We start from the raw sequence: 15,578 nt of genomic DNA, 5'->3' as shown, positions 1-15,578 counted from the left end.
GGCGTGCATCCGTGCGTCGCTGCGGTTCGGTCCCAGGTCGACGGGCACGTGCACCTTCCGCCAACCACTGGCGACAACATCGATGTACTGTGGAGACCTCACGCCCCACGTGTTGAGCAATTCGGCGGTACGTCCACCCGGCCTCCCGCATGCCCACTATACGCCCTCGCTCAAAGTCCGTCAACTGCACATACGGTTCACGTCCACGCTGTCGCGGCATGCTACCAGTGTTAAAGACTGCGACGGAGCTCCGTATGCCACGGCAAACTGGCTGACACTGACGGCGGCGGTGCACAAATGCTGCGCAGCTAGCGCCATTCGACGGCCAACACCGCGGTTCCTGGTGTGTCCGCTGTGCCGTGCGTGTGATCATTGCTTGTACAGCCCTCTCGCAGTGTCCGGAGCAAGTATGGTGGGTCTGACACACCGGTGTCAATGTGTTCTTTTTTCCATTTCCAGGAGTGTATAACGCACAAACACAGGAATCAATACGGTGTGTTTAGGGTTCTTCGAAGCACATTTTCTTTTAACTTTTGTGGCGTGGAATGCACAACATTTTTCCTGTACATCCGAACCAATATTCCTCCTCCTCCGCTCTTGAAAATGACATTCTTTCTCTACTCCTTGCCAGTTGTGCGGCGCCTCCTCAGGTAGTATAATTTTACCAGTCACGTGGGACATATTAAAGTTTCCTCGCCTGCGAGTAGTCTTGTCCCAGAAAGCCTTAATTTTACCAACATGTTCCTTGGAAAACAGTAATCTTACAGCCTTGGCCATCTTACTAACGTACTGCTTTTCTGATGGTACCGTAGAAACACTTATAGTTTTAGCGCTTCTGATGACACGTCTTAGATATGGTACTCCACAGATTTCCAAGAAGTTTTAAAAAACGTAATATTCGGGTTCTTCATCTATCTAATAAAGGCTGGCCGGAGTGGCCGAGCAGTTCTAGGAGCTTCAGTCTGGAACCGCGCGATCGCTACGGTCGCAGATTCGAATCCTGCCTGATGTGTGTGATGTCCTTAGGTTAGTTAGGTTTAAGTAGTTCTAAGCTCTAGGGGACTGATGACCTCAGAAGTTAAGTCCCATAGTGCTCAGAGCCATCTATCTAATAAATCTTGCCGCATACCTCTGGTCTCTGGAACTTTGATTTCGCTGCTGATCTGCGAATCGCTGTACCCACGCGTGCACCTCTTCGTCGGAAGCAAATCGACGGCCATGAATGTCTTTCTTCAGGGCTCCTTAAATGTGGAAATCCCACGGAGAGAGATCGGAACTGTGTGGAAGATGTGTAAGGTCTTCCCAGCGAAGCTTCTGCACCATAGTCGAAACAACCTTGGCAGCATGTCGACGAGCATTATCCTGCATCAGAACTATGTGATCCCTCAACATTTCTGGGCGTTTGAACTTCATGGCGAGCTTCAGTTTTTAGACAATGTCCACGTACCGCTGGGAGTTAATTGTGCGCGGTGTGCCAGAAAGTCAACGAGCAGCGGGTTCTTTCGGTCAAAGAAAAAGGTCATCATCGCTTTCCCGGAGCTGGCGTCCCTGTTGTTTCAACTACGCTACAGAAATTTCGCTGGGAAGTCCTTACACAGTCTCCATACAGTCCCGGTCCCTCCCCGTGCGATTTCCATATTTTTGGGAAGCTGAAGAAACGTATTCGTGGCCGTCGATTTCCTTCGGACGAAGATGTGCACGTCTGGGTACAATCATGGTTCCACAGGCATCCGCAGTCATTTCTCCATGAAGGCACTGAACGTCTTGTTTCACGATGGGATAAATGCATTAACAGTAATGGCGACGACTTTTGCAATAATAAACAGTTTACTTACATTTTTCCATCTATCTCGTTTACATTGGAGTGCCGCGCATATATTCTCCTAAATTGAAGAACTACCACGTGAAGAGAATGGCTCAAATTACTGTTTTTCTTAAGTTTATTAGGTGCGTATTAATATTATTTACTGAGGTATTTCTTTGTGTGAAGAAATCCATCCATATGCTTATGAATTTTTTTCATTTTATTTATTTTGTACATGATTGCATTATTATGATTTTTACGTACTTGGATCACAAATTTGATTATTATTTAGGCTAAGTTACGGTATTTATGGGGAAGAGTATCGACTACGAATAAACAAGGAAATTTAATCGTTCTGTTTCGGCAAGCTAAAAAAACTAACTCAGCAAAAAGCTGCTATCAAGACTGTATTCAACCGTAGTATAGTACCTCGCAATGAAAAGTTTATCTAAAATAAATCTCACAAGGAACCCCCTGAATCCGAGGTAGCAAGTTCTGTTTTCAGTAAGGATCATTTGAAAGTGTTGTGTTAACAGTCAATATAATTCTTCTGGTTTTGGGATCGGATTGTCAACTATAAAATTCCGAGCCTTTTCGACTATTGCAAGGCGCCTTCCTCATGGCGTTGTGTTAACAATTGTGACAGGAAAAATATTAGCTGGTAATAACTCACCATGTGCATAACGAGGGAGACAGAAAATGAGTGCCGGCCGGTGTGGCAGTGCGGTTCTACGCGCTTCAGTGTGGAACCGCGTGACCGCTACGGTCGCAGGTTCGAATCCTGCCTCGGGCATGGATGTGTGTGATGTCCTTAGGTTAGTTAGGTTTAATTAGTTCTAAGTTCTAGGCGACTGATGACCTCAGGAGTTAAGTTGCATAGTGCTCAGTGCCATTTGAACCATTTTTTGAAGAAAATGAGTGTCCGGGAAATGCAGAGATCAGCCTTCTATTGGATGTATATATCACACTTTTCAAAATGGACATCGTCGACGTTCAAAAAATGCTCAAAACAAATCATTAACTTGCACTATAAACACCGAATGTAAAATGGTGCGCAGCTCGTGGTCGTGCGGTAGCGTTCTCCCTTCCCACGCCCGGGTTCCCGGGTTCGATTCCCGGCGGGGTCAGGGATGTTGTCTGCCTCGTGATGACTGGCTGTTGTGTGCTGTCCTTAGGTTAGTTAGGTTTAAGTAGTTCTAAGTTCTAGGGGACTCATGACCATAGATGTTAAGTCCCATAGTGCTCAGAGCCATTTGAACCAACCATTTTCTTTTTTTTTTTTTTTTTGAAAAATGGTGCACCCCAGTAATCACAAACGTTCGCACCATCAAGATCGAAGGCGGACTCCATGGGAGTTACAAGCCGTGTAGGACGTTCAGCTAGGTATCCAATCTTAAGGACTGCATGTAGGATCATAATGGTGTAAAGGGGTGACGAGAACTGATGGAATGTGATGGCATGCAACCGAAAGTGTTACGGTCTGTAGTGGAGCTTATCATGAAACTGGCTATCCTTTAAAGTCCGATAATATGTTTTATAGGCACGGAAAAAACAAACATACGGAGGCTGAATTTGTCCAGTGGTTCCAAGCGGTAACAATTGCAATGTCACACACGTTCACGGGTGGGGGAGGAGGGGGGGGGGAATTTGCTCTAAAAAAGTATGACTTTTATCCAGGAATCAAGCAAAAGAAGGTTAGAGTGAAATTTTCATGTACATCTACATCTACATGGATACTCTGCAAATCACATTTAAGTGCCTGCCGTAGGGTCATCGAACCACCTTCACAATTCTCTATTATTCCAATTTCGTATAGGGCGCGGAAAGAATGAACACCTATATCTTTCCGTACGAGCTCTGATTTCCCTTATCGTTCCTCCCTATGTAGGTCGTTGTCAGAAAAATATTTTCGCATTCGGAGGAGGAAGTTGGTGACTGGAATTTCATGTGAAGATTCCGTCGCAACGAAAAACGCCTTTCTTTCAATGATGTCCAGGCCAAATCTGTATCATTTCTGTGACACTCTCTCCCATATTTCGCGACAATACAAAACGTGCTGCCCTTCTTTGATCTTTTTCGATGTACTCCGTCAGTCCTGTCTCGTAAGGATCCCACACCGCGCAGCAGTATTCTAAAAGAAGACGGCCAAACGTAGTGTAGGCAGTCTCCTTAGTAGATCTGTTACATTTTCTAAGTGTCCTGCCAATAAAATGCAGTCTTTGGTTAGCCTTCCCCACAACATTTTCTGTGTGTTCCTTCCAATTTAAGTTGTTCGTAATTGTAATTTCTAGGTATTTAGTTGAATTTACGGCTTTTAGATTGGACTGATTTATCGTGTAACCGAAGTTTAACGAGTTCCTTTCAGCACTCATGTACATGACCTCACACTTTTCGTTATTTAGGGTCAACTGCCACTTTTCGCACCATTCAGACATTTTTTTCTAAATCGTTTTGCAGTTTGTTTTTATCTTCTGATAACTTTATTAGTCGATAAACGACAGCGTCATCTGGAAACAACCGAAGACGGCTGCTCAGATTGTCTCCCAAATCGTTTATATACACTCCTGGAAATGGAAAAAAGAACACATTGACACCGGTGTGTCAGACCCACCATACTTGCTCCGGACACTGCGAGAGGGCTGTACAAGCAATGATCACACGCACGGCACAGCGGACACACCAGGAACCGCGGTGTTGGCCGTCGAGTGGCGCTAGCTGCACAGCATTTGTGCACCGCCGCCGTCAGTGTCAGCCAGTTTGCCGTGGCATACGGAGCTCCATCGCAGTCTTTAACACTGGTAGCATGCCGCGACAGCGTGGACGTGAACCGTATGTGCAGTTGACGGACTTTGAGCGAGGGCGTATAGTGGGCATGCGGGAGGCCGGGTGGACGTACCGCCGAATTGCTCAACACGTGGGGCGTGAGGTCTCCACAGTACATCGATGTTGTCGCCAGTGGTCGGCGGAAGGTGCACGTGCCCGTCGACCTGGGACCGGACCGCAGCGACGCACGGATGCACGCCAAGACCGTAGGATCCTACGCAGTGCCGTAGGGGACCGCACCGCCACTTCCCAGCAAATTAGGGACACTGTTGCTCCTGGGGTATCAGCGAGCACCATTCGCAACCGTCTCCATGAAGCTGGGCTACGGTCCCGCACACCGTTAGGCCGTCTTCCGCTCACGCCCCAACATCGTGCAGCCCGCCTCCAGTGGTGTCGCGACAGGCGTGAATGGAGGGACGAATGGAGACGTGTCGTCTTCAGCGATGAGAGTCGCTTCTGCCTTGGTGCCAATGATGGTCGTATGCGTGTTTGGCGCCGTGTAGGTGAGCGCCACAATCAGGACTGCATACGACCGAGGCACACAGGGCCAACACCCGGCATCATGGTGTGGGGAGCGATCTCCTACACTGGCCGTACACCACTGGTGATCGTCGAGGGGACACTGAATAGTGCACGGTACATCCAAACCGTCATCGAACCCATCGTTCTACCATTCCTAGACCGGCAAGGGAACTTGCTGTTCCAACAGGACAATGCACGTCCGCATGTATCCCGTGCCACCCAACGTGCTCTAGAAGGTGTAAGTCAACTACCCTGGCCAGCAAGATCTCCGGATCTGTCCCCCATTGAGCATGTTTGGGACTGGATGAAGCGTCGTCTCAAGCGGTCTGCACGTCCAGCACGAACGCTGGTCCAACTGAGGCGCCAGGTGGAAATGGCATGGCAAGCCGTTCCACAGGACTACATCCAGCATCTCTACGATCGTCTCCATGGGAGAATAGCAGCCTGCATTGCTGCGAAAGGTGGATATACACTGTACTAGTGCCGACATTGTGCATGCTCTGTTGCCTGTGTCTATGTGCCTGTGGTTCTGTCAGTGTGATCATGTGATGTATCTGACCCCAGGAATGTGTCAATAAAGTTTCCCCTTCCTGGGACAATGAATTCACGGTGTTCTTATTTCAATTTCCAGGAGTGTAGATAAGGAACAGCAAAGAGCCTATAACACTACTTTGGGGAACGCCATAAATCACTTCTGTTTCAGTCGATGACTTTCCGTCAATTACTACGAACTGTGACCTCCCTGACAGGAAATCACAAATCAAGTCACATAACTGAGACGATATTCCGCAAGCACGCAATTTCACTACCAGCCGCTTGTGCGGTACAATGTCAAAACCCTTCCGGAAATCCAGAAATACGATCTGAAATCCCTTGTCAATAGCACTCAACACTTCATGTGAATAAAGAACTAATTGTGTTTCACAGGATGATGTTTTCTAAACCCATGTTGACTGTGTGTCAATAGACCGTTTTCTTCGAGGTAATTCATAATGTTCGAACACAATATATGTTCCAAAATCCTGCTGCATATCGACGTTAACGATATGGACCTGTAATTTAGTGGATTACTCCTACTACTTTCCTTGAATATTGGTGTGACCTGTGCTACTTTCCAGTCTTTGGGTACGAATCTTTCGTCGAGCGAACGGTTGTATGTGATTGTTAAGTATGGAGCTAATGCATCAGCATACTCCGAAAGGAACCTAATTGGTATACATTCTTGACCAGAAGACTTGCTCTTATTGAGTGATTTAAGTTGTTTCACTACTCCGAGGATATTTAAAAATTGTTTAAATGGCTCTGAGCACTATGGGACTTAGCGTCTGAGGTCATCAGTCCCCTAGAACTTAGAACTACTTAAACCTAACTATCCTAAGAAAATCACACACATCCATGCCCGAGGTAGGATTCGAACCTGCGACCGTTGCGGCCCGATGATATTTACTTCTACGTTACTCATGTTGGCAGTTGTTCTCCATTCGAATTCTGGAATATTTACTTCGTCTTCTTTTGTGAAGGCATTTCGGAAGGCTGTGTTTAGTAACTCTGCTTTGGCAGCACTGTCTTCGATAGTATCTCCATTGCTATCGCGCAGAGAAGGCATTGATTGTTTCTTGCCGCTAACATACTTCACATACGACCAGAATCTCTTTGGATTTTCTGCCAGGTTTCGAGATAAAGTTTCGTTGTGGAAACTGTTATAAGCATCTCGCATTAAAGTCCGCGCTAAATTTCGAGCTTCTGTAAAAGATCGCCAATCTTGGGGATTTTGCGTCTATTTAAATTTGGCATGTTTGTTTCATTGTTTCTGCAACAGTGTTCTGACCCGTTTTGTGAACCAAGGTGGATCAGCTCCGTCGTTTGTTAATTTATTTGGTATAAATCTCTCAACTGCTGCCGATACTATTTCTTTGAATTGAAGCTACATCTGGTCTACACTTATATCATTTATTTGGAAGGAGTGGAGATTTTCTCTCAGGAAGGCGTCAAGTGAATTTTTACCTGCTTTTTTTGAATAGGTATATTTTTCGTTTATTTTTGGAGGATTTGGGGGTTACAATATTCAGTCTCGCTACGACAACCCTGTGTTCACTAATCCCTGTATCCGTTTTAATGCTCGTTATTAACTCAGGACTATTTGTTGCTAAGAGGTCAAGTGTGTTATCACAACAGTTTACTATTCGCGTGGACTCATGAAGTAACTGCTCGAAATAATTTTCATAGAATGCGTTTAGCACAATTTCGGATGATATTTTATGCGTACCTCCGGAATTGAACATGTATTTTCGCCAACATATCTAGGGTAAATTAAAGTCACCACCAACTATTGTTGTATGAGTCGGGTAGGTGTTTGAAATCAAACTCAAGTTTTCTTTGAACCTTTCAGCAACTGTATCATCTAAATTGGGAGGTCGGTAGAAGCATCCAATTATTATTTTATTCCGGTTGGCAACAATGACTTCTGCCCATACTAACTCACAGGAAGTTTCTACTTCAATTTCGCGACAAGTTAACCTACTTCTAACGCCAACAAACACGCCACTTCCAACCGTGTTCAGCTAATCCTTTCGGAACACCGTTAGGTTCTTCGCAAAAATTTCAGCTAAGCTTATATCCGGCTTTAGCCAGCTTTCAGTGCCTGTAACGATTTGAGCATCAGTGCTTTCTATTAGCGCTTGGAGCTCTTGTACTTTCCCAACACAGCTACGACAATTTACAACTGTTATACCAATGGTTCCTGTATCTACGTTCTTCCTGTGTTCAGCTTGCACCCTTCGTGACTGAAGCCCTTCTTGTGTTTTCTCGCGACCCTCTGACCCAAAAAACTGCCCAGTCCACGTTACACAGCCCTTGCTACCGTGTAGCCGTCTCCTGAGTGTAGTGGACACCTGACCTATGCAGCGGAACCCGAAACCCAACCACCCTTTGGCGCAAGTCGCTCAGCTGCGGAGTGTGGTTCAAATGGTTCAAATGGCTCTGAGCACTATGGGACTTAACATCTGAGGTCACCAGTCCCCTAGAACTTAGAACTACTTAAATCTAACCAACCTAAGGATATCACACACTTCCATGCCCGAGGCAGGATTCGAACCTGCGACCGTAGCAACAGCGCGGTTCCGGACTGAAGCTCCTAGAATCGCTCGGCCAACACGGCCGGCTGCGGAGTGTGCGCTGATATGAAACTTCCTAGGAGATTAAAACTGTAGCTGTAATGCCACCAGTACATCGTCTCCTACTTTCCAAACTTCACAGAAGCTCTCCTGCGAAACTTGCTAGACTAGCGCTTCTGAAAGAAAGGATTTTGCGGAGAGATGACTTAGTCACAGCCTGGGGGATGTTTCCAGAATGAAATTTTCACTCTGCAAGCAGAGTGCACATGAGAGGCAAAGGTCCCGAGCTCGAGTCTCGGTTTAGCAAATGGTTTTAATCTACCAGGAAATTTCAAAAGCAAGTTATTTTGACAAGCTATTGCTCAAAAGCAATGCTCATATCATAGTTGTAGTTCTCTTACGTCCATTCTCTCACTCTTACTTTGTGTGACGTAAATATTCCCTACTGTCCCTGCAAGATCACGCACATGAGAAAGAATCGGAAGGGGCAGAGCACCACCAACTTCTCGCAGCAAAATAAATAACTTTCCAGCCAATTTACCATCAAGATTAACAAAAGGCATAACTATATACGAATGCGTTAAGGCATTGACGTTCGCTGATTTTGACGCAACTCTCTTAGTACCTCTAATTTCCAGGGTTTCTTTGTTATGTATTTCGTCCTCAAATCCCGATTGGTCGAAGTTAAAAACAAATTCCTTATTGAACGACGGGACAAGTTCGTTTATCTCATCTACAAAGTTTCGGGTCCGATTCCGCAGTTTGCTGTGCATCGTCAAGTTGACGCTTTGTTTGAAATTCCGTAATCTTACGTCTCACATTTCTGTAGCACTGTTTTTGTGTGCATAACTTAGTAGGTCACTATCGTGCACGTCCTGTGAACTGTATCGAGCATCCTTGAAACGCGCAAACACCAGTTTCTGTAACAAGTGCGCCTTGTCCTTCTTTGAATATCCGTTGTTTTTGTTATGCGCTACACGGTCATATCACTGCGGATTCAAATGGTTCAAATGGCTCTGAGCACTATGCGACTTAACTTCTGAGGTCATCAGTCGCCTAGAACTTAGAACTAATGAAACCTAACTAATCTAAGGACATCACACACATCCATGCCCGAGGCAGAATTCGAACCTGCGACCGTAGCAGTCGCTCGGTTCCAGACTGTAGCGCCTAGAACCGCACTGCCACAACGGCCGGCACACTGCGGATTCATTCGAAATCTGTTCATAATTGTTTTTTGACTATACTGTGGATGATCTTCCATGTACGTAATTTTGTTTAGTACCGTTCCCTTGGACAACGATTGTCCTTTACTACGTTTCACTTAAGAAAGGGTTTGTGGCTCCCTGTCCGACAAGGATGATGAACGACATTGCTCGACACATGTTTCTGTGCAACTTTCTCTTGCAAGGGCGTATCGCCATCATTGTTCTTCTCGTGGACATTGTCTGCACAATCGAGCGTGTACACCACACGTTCCACTGACTCATCTTGCAGAAACGCTAATGTTTCATCTGCCACTTCTGTCTCACTCTGCGAAATTCCTTTGATTCCTTTCTGACGAAATGTCAGCTTCAACAACTGTTGTTTTAGATTGTAATGGTCGCCTGGTCGTAGATATTGCTAATTGCTATACTCGCACTATTTCACTCCCATTTACGGAGCTTGTTAGCACTTGATGTTAGGTTGGCGCCATTAAAATGCATTGTGTTGTGGTAATCGCTGCTACTTGCTGGATCGCTGCTGTCTCTCGATGCTGATGCTGGCTCTACATCTGGTTGTCTAGGGTTAAAAACATGAGGTCCCGTTTTTTTGATGTGCTTTTGATGATAAAGAACGAGCGAAACCAACAAATATGTTAACTTCAAATATTTATTACTCTGGTGGCATTCTTAATTCCACTGTCCACCAAAGACCATGACACAACACAAAGTAGTATTTCCTTTACATGTTCTTTGCATTGTTTATCCACCTCAAACAATAACACACAAACACACTTTACCAAAGTGACATTCCGACTGCCTCTCGACCCTCCTTGCTGCTTGTATTTATAACATTGTCAAAGAACTACTAAAAAGAGATATAGTTTATAAGTCACATGTACATCTGTTATCATAATTTGTGCAGAAAAGTTATTAATTTGCGTCGAGTGACATAATTTAACATGTTATTAAAATGACAAACAGATTTGTTGACTTGACAGAATAATTCTTTGTTACAAAAAGGCCGTTTTTAGAAGTTTGTCAGTTGACTTCTCTAATTTGCATAAATAAGTAAATAACATGAATTATTAAGAATTACATTGGTTTTCGTCTAAAATAGGATTGATTTCGTGAATACTGAGTGAAACCGCTCCTAGTGAACAAATAGGTTTCACTGGGTGATTTTTATTTAAGGAGATCCAAAATACCTAAGTTGGCCACTATTTTTCGTACTTGATATTAATTATTTAAGATGAACTTAGTGTTTTTACATGATGACATTTGCTGTATCAGTGATCAAGTGATATAAACTTTTGTGTGGGTCAGTTATTCAGTATAATTTAATGGGTTGACTGTTTATGCAGACATGTTATGCAGTCATTGTTAACATACACAATAACTCTTCTATAATCATAAATACTCATTAAACTGGTTGAATTTGGAGGGTATCGCATACTTCGGTACAGTAAAGACTTTAATATGTTCCGTTATAAGATATAGTGCAATGTCTGCTTTGTTCATCGTTACCATTGCTCTGCTTTGTATCAATACCACTAGCACTGTAGAACTGTTGTGAGTTACTCGTTGACAAAGCAGTTCAACTACCCACCGTAGCCTAGCCCGCCCGGCTAGCCGTGCGGTCTAACGCACTGCTTCCTGAGAGGGAAGGCGTGCCGGTCCCCGGCACGAATCCGCCCCGCGGATTAGTGTCGAGGTCCGGTGTGCCGTCCAGCCTGTGGATGGTTTTTAAGGAGGTTTTCCATTTGGGTCGGCGAATGCGGGATGGTTCCCCTTATTGCGCCTCAGTTAGACTATGTCAACAATTGCTGCGCAAACACTGTCTCCACGTACGCGTACACCATTATTACCCTACCACGCAAACATTGGGCACTCGTCTGGAATGAGACGTTCCCATGGGTGTCCACTGGGGGCCGAACAGCACAATAATCCTGGGTTCGGTGTGGGGCGGTGGTGGGGTGAGTGGACTGCTGCAGCCTGTTGTGGGGTAGTGTACCACTGAGGGCTACGGCGGGGACATATGTATGTATGTGTTACCGGCCAAACCCGATTTTAGGATGAACTAGTTTCGCCTAGCTCAACTCGTTCATCCTGTTACCGATAGGATACAACAGTTTAGCCTAGGTCGAATCGGTTTATCCCAGTTAGAATTTACGTGCTTTAGGATAAACTGGTACGTCCTAGTCTGAACTAATTTTGCCTAGTCGGAACGCATGTCGCTGCCTGTAGGAACGGGGAATCCCCGAATCATCTCTGGCTCGCCCCTCGCGCCTCTGAATCGCTCTTCACTCGCACTGTTCTTTGTTTTGAACGGTATTTTGCATCGACGAGTGCGCGTGTAAAGTTGCTGGTTGCGTTTAAAAGATTTTATTATTATCCTAGTAAAATTATTGTGAGGCGTTTTATCATCGATGAGCCTTCGTGTAGTGGACAAGCCAATTAAAAGCTGTGGAGAGAAAAGTTTCTGGAGGAAATTTTGCAGAGAGAAAATAAAAAGTCTTCTCATTACAATGTGTTATGAGTAGACGAATATGCTGATTTGGTTAAACAAGTAGAAGACTCGGAAAAGTTGGGAAAAAGTACATCATTACAAAAAAAGAAGACTCAAACGATTTGCCGTTTTGAAAATTGGTGACGTGAAGAAACTCATTGCACGGTGTGAAGGGAATATAAAATACTTTGTTCCAGATGATGAACTTTATGATGTGATTGACGCAGCTCATGTAGCTGTGGGTGATGGTGGTCGCGATAGGATGTTAGCTGGGACATCAAAAAACTTTGCCAATGTCACAAAGGAAATGATATGCCTCTATTTATCAATGTGTGATGTTTGTCAACAACAGAAGACAAAAAAGAAAAGAGGGCTAGTTTCAAAGCCAATTCTCCATTCGGAAATGAATAGCAGATGCCAAGTCGATTTGACTGAGTTCCAAACAAAACCAAACGGGAATTTAAAATTCATTCTAGTTTACAAAGACCATCTCAAAAAATTTGTTTTCCTTCGTGCGTTAACATCAAAGAGGGCTGAAGAAGTGGCTTATCATTTGAATGTTATATACCTAACTGTAGGGGCCCCGTACATTCTTCAATCTGATAATGGCAGAAAATTTGTCAATAATGTTATAATTGAACTCGCAAGGCTTTGGTCAGAACTGAAAATTGTGCATGGAAAACTAAGGCACAGCCAAAGTCAGGGTTCAGTTGAACGTGCCAACCAAGACATTGAAAATATGATAAGTTCTTGGTTAAAGGACAACAATTCGACGAAGTGGTCGGAAGGATTAAGGTATGTCCAATTCATGAAAAATCGAGCTTACCACCTTACAAAGTATCATTCGGAATCGAACCTAGAGTAGGACTTTCCACTTCCTCGTTGCCTCAAGAAATCATAAATGATATTCAAGATGAAGATGACCTAGAGAAGGCAATTGAAGATGACAGCAAAACTGAACAGTACGAAGACAGTGATGATGATAATAACATTGTGAAAATCGACACAAAATGCTAGAAAAATTGCGACAGAAAATTTAAAAAAACAAGGTAAAGAATGAAAGCTTCCTCTGACAAATCCCATACACCAGCTGACATTGTAGACAACGTAACCATAACTATTCCAGATGTAGATAAAGGCAGAGGTGACCTTCTAAACATAATTGGAGTAATACTTCAAAAGACTGATGAGGGCCTCTACAAAGTTGGCACCAAACATGGCTTACTTCAGAAACATTATTGTATGTATAATTTTATTAAAATTTTCCATAATTTTTAGTAATAAAATATTTAAAAAATATTTGTTTTGACTTTTTTCCGAGAACTGGTTTCGACGTCTGCATTCAGAAGTTTTTAGATGTGGGAGATATTAACCTGGATATTGAAATCTGTTTAAGGACTGCAGCCACAAAACATTCTGTTGGATCAGGGCAACAGGGTAAGGCTTCGTGAAATGCAGGTACATGAAAAACTGTAAAACAAACAAATGCAATTGTAACAAAAACAAAGTACTCTACAGTTATAAATGCCACCACCAAAGTAAACCTTGCAAAATTAAGTAAATAAGCAAATTGCAGATAAGGTGATTTCTGTGGATGGATATATGTAAGTTGATCTAGTGATAGATCTGAAATAACTGATTAGTTAGTAAATAACTTTAATGAAACATACTGACTATTTTATTTCTATTCCTTTATTCAGTTTACTTTGAAAAGCTGATATATGATACAAACTAGGTGAAAATAGTTCAGACTAGGCCGTACAAGTTTACCCTACGGCATGTAAATTCTAACTAGGATAAACTGATTCGACCTACACTAAACTGTTTTATCCTATCAGTAACAGGATGAACGAGTTTGACCTAAGCGAAACTAGTTCATCCTAAAATCGGGTTTGGCCGGTAACACATACATACATACATACATACATACATACATACATACATACATACATACCCTCCCCCCACCCCCCACCACCCCACCACCACGAACCATGGACCTTGCCGTTGGTGGGGAGGCTTGCGTGCCTCTGCGATACAGATAGCCGTACCGTAGGTGCAACTACAACGGAGGGGTATCTGTTGACAGGCCAGACAAACGTGTGGTTCCTGAAGAGGGGCAGCAGCCTTTTCAGTAGTTGCAGGAGCAATAGTCTGAATGATTGACTGATCTGGCCTTGTAACACTAATCAAAACGCCTTGCTGTACTGGTACTGCGAACGGCTGAAAACAAGGGGAAACTACGGCCGTAATTTTTCCCGAGGGCATGCAGCTTCACCGTATGGTTAAATGATGATGGCGTCCTCTTGGGTAAAATATTCCGGAGGTAAAATAGTCCCACATTCGGATCTCCGGGCGGGGACTACTCAAGAGGACGTCGCTATCAGCAGAAGGAAAACTGACGTTCTATGGGTCGGATCGTGGAACGTCAGATCCCGTAATCGGGCAGGTAGGTTAGAAAATTTAAAAAGGGAAATGGATAGGTTAAAGTTAGATATAGTGGGAATTAGTGAAGTTCGGTGGCAGGAGGAACAAGACTTCTGGTCAGGTGACTACAGGGTTATAAACACAAAGTCAAATAGGGGTAATGCAGGAGTAGGTTTAATAATGAATAGGAAAATAGGAACGCGGGTAAGCTACTACAGACAGCATAGTGAACGCATTATTGTGGCCCACACCTACTACAGTAGTACAAGTTTATATGCCAACTAGCTCTGCAGATGACGAAGAAATATATGATGAAATAAAAGAAATTATTCAGATAGTGAAGGGAGACGCAAATTTAATAGTCGTGGGTGACTGGAATTCGAGTGTAGGAAAAGTGAGACAAGGAAACGTAGTAGGTGAATATGGATTGGGGCTAATAAATGAAAGAGGAAGCCGCCTGGTAGATTTTCGCACAGAGCACAACTTAATCATAGCTAACACTTGGTTTAAGAATCATGATAGAAGGTTGTATGCATGGAAGAACCCTGGAGATACTAAAAGGTATCAGATAGATTATATAATGGTAAGACAGAGATTTAGGAACCAGGTTTTAAATTGTAAGACATTTCCAGGGGCAGATGTGGACTCTGACCACAATCTATTGGTTATGACCTGTAGATTAAAACTGAAGAAACTGCAAAAAGGTGGGAATTTAAGGAGATTGGACCTGGATAAACTGAAAGAACCAGAGGTTGTACAGAGTTTCAGGGAGAGCATAAGGGAATGATTACATGAATGGGAGAAAGAAATACAGAAGAAGAAGAATGGGTAGCTTTGAGGGATGAAGTAGTGAAGGCATCAGAGGATAAAGTAGGTAAAAAGACGAGGGCTTGAAATATTGAATTTAATTGATGAAAGGAGAAAATATAAAAATGCAGTAAATGAAGCAGGCAAAAAGGAATACAAACGTCTCAAAAACGAGATCGACAGGAAGTGCAAAACGGCTAAGCAGGGGTGGCTACAGGACAAATGGAAGGATGTAGAGGCTTATCTCATGAGGGGTAAGATAGATACTGCATACATGAAAATTGAAGAGACCTTTGGAGAAAAGAGAACAAATTGCATGAATATCAAGAGCTCAGATGGAAACCCAGTTCTCAGCAAGGAAAGGAAAGCAGAGA

This window comes from Schistocerca cancellata, chromosome 4 (assembly GCF_023864275.1).
Source record: "Schistocerca cancellata isolate TAMUIC-IGC-003103 chromosome 4, iqSchCanc2.1, whole genome shotgun sequence".
Lineage (NCBI taxonomy): Eukaryota > Metazoa > Arthropoda > Insecta > Orthoptera > Acrididae > Schistocerca > Schistocerca cancellata.
This window is presented reverse-complemented; position numbering follows the sequence as displayed.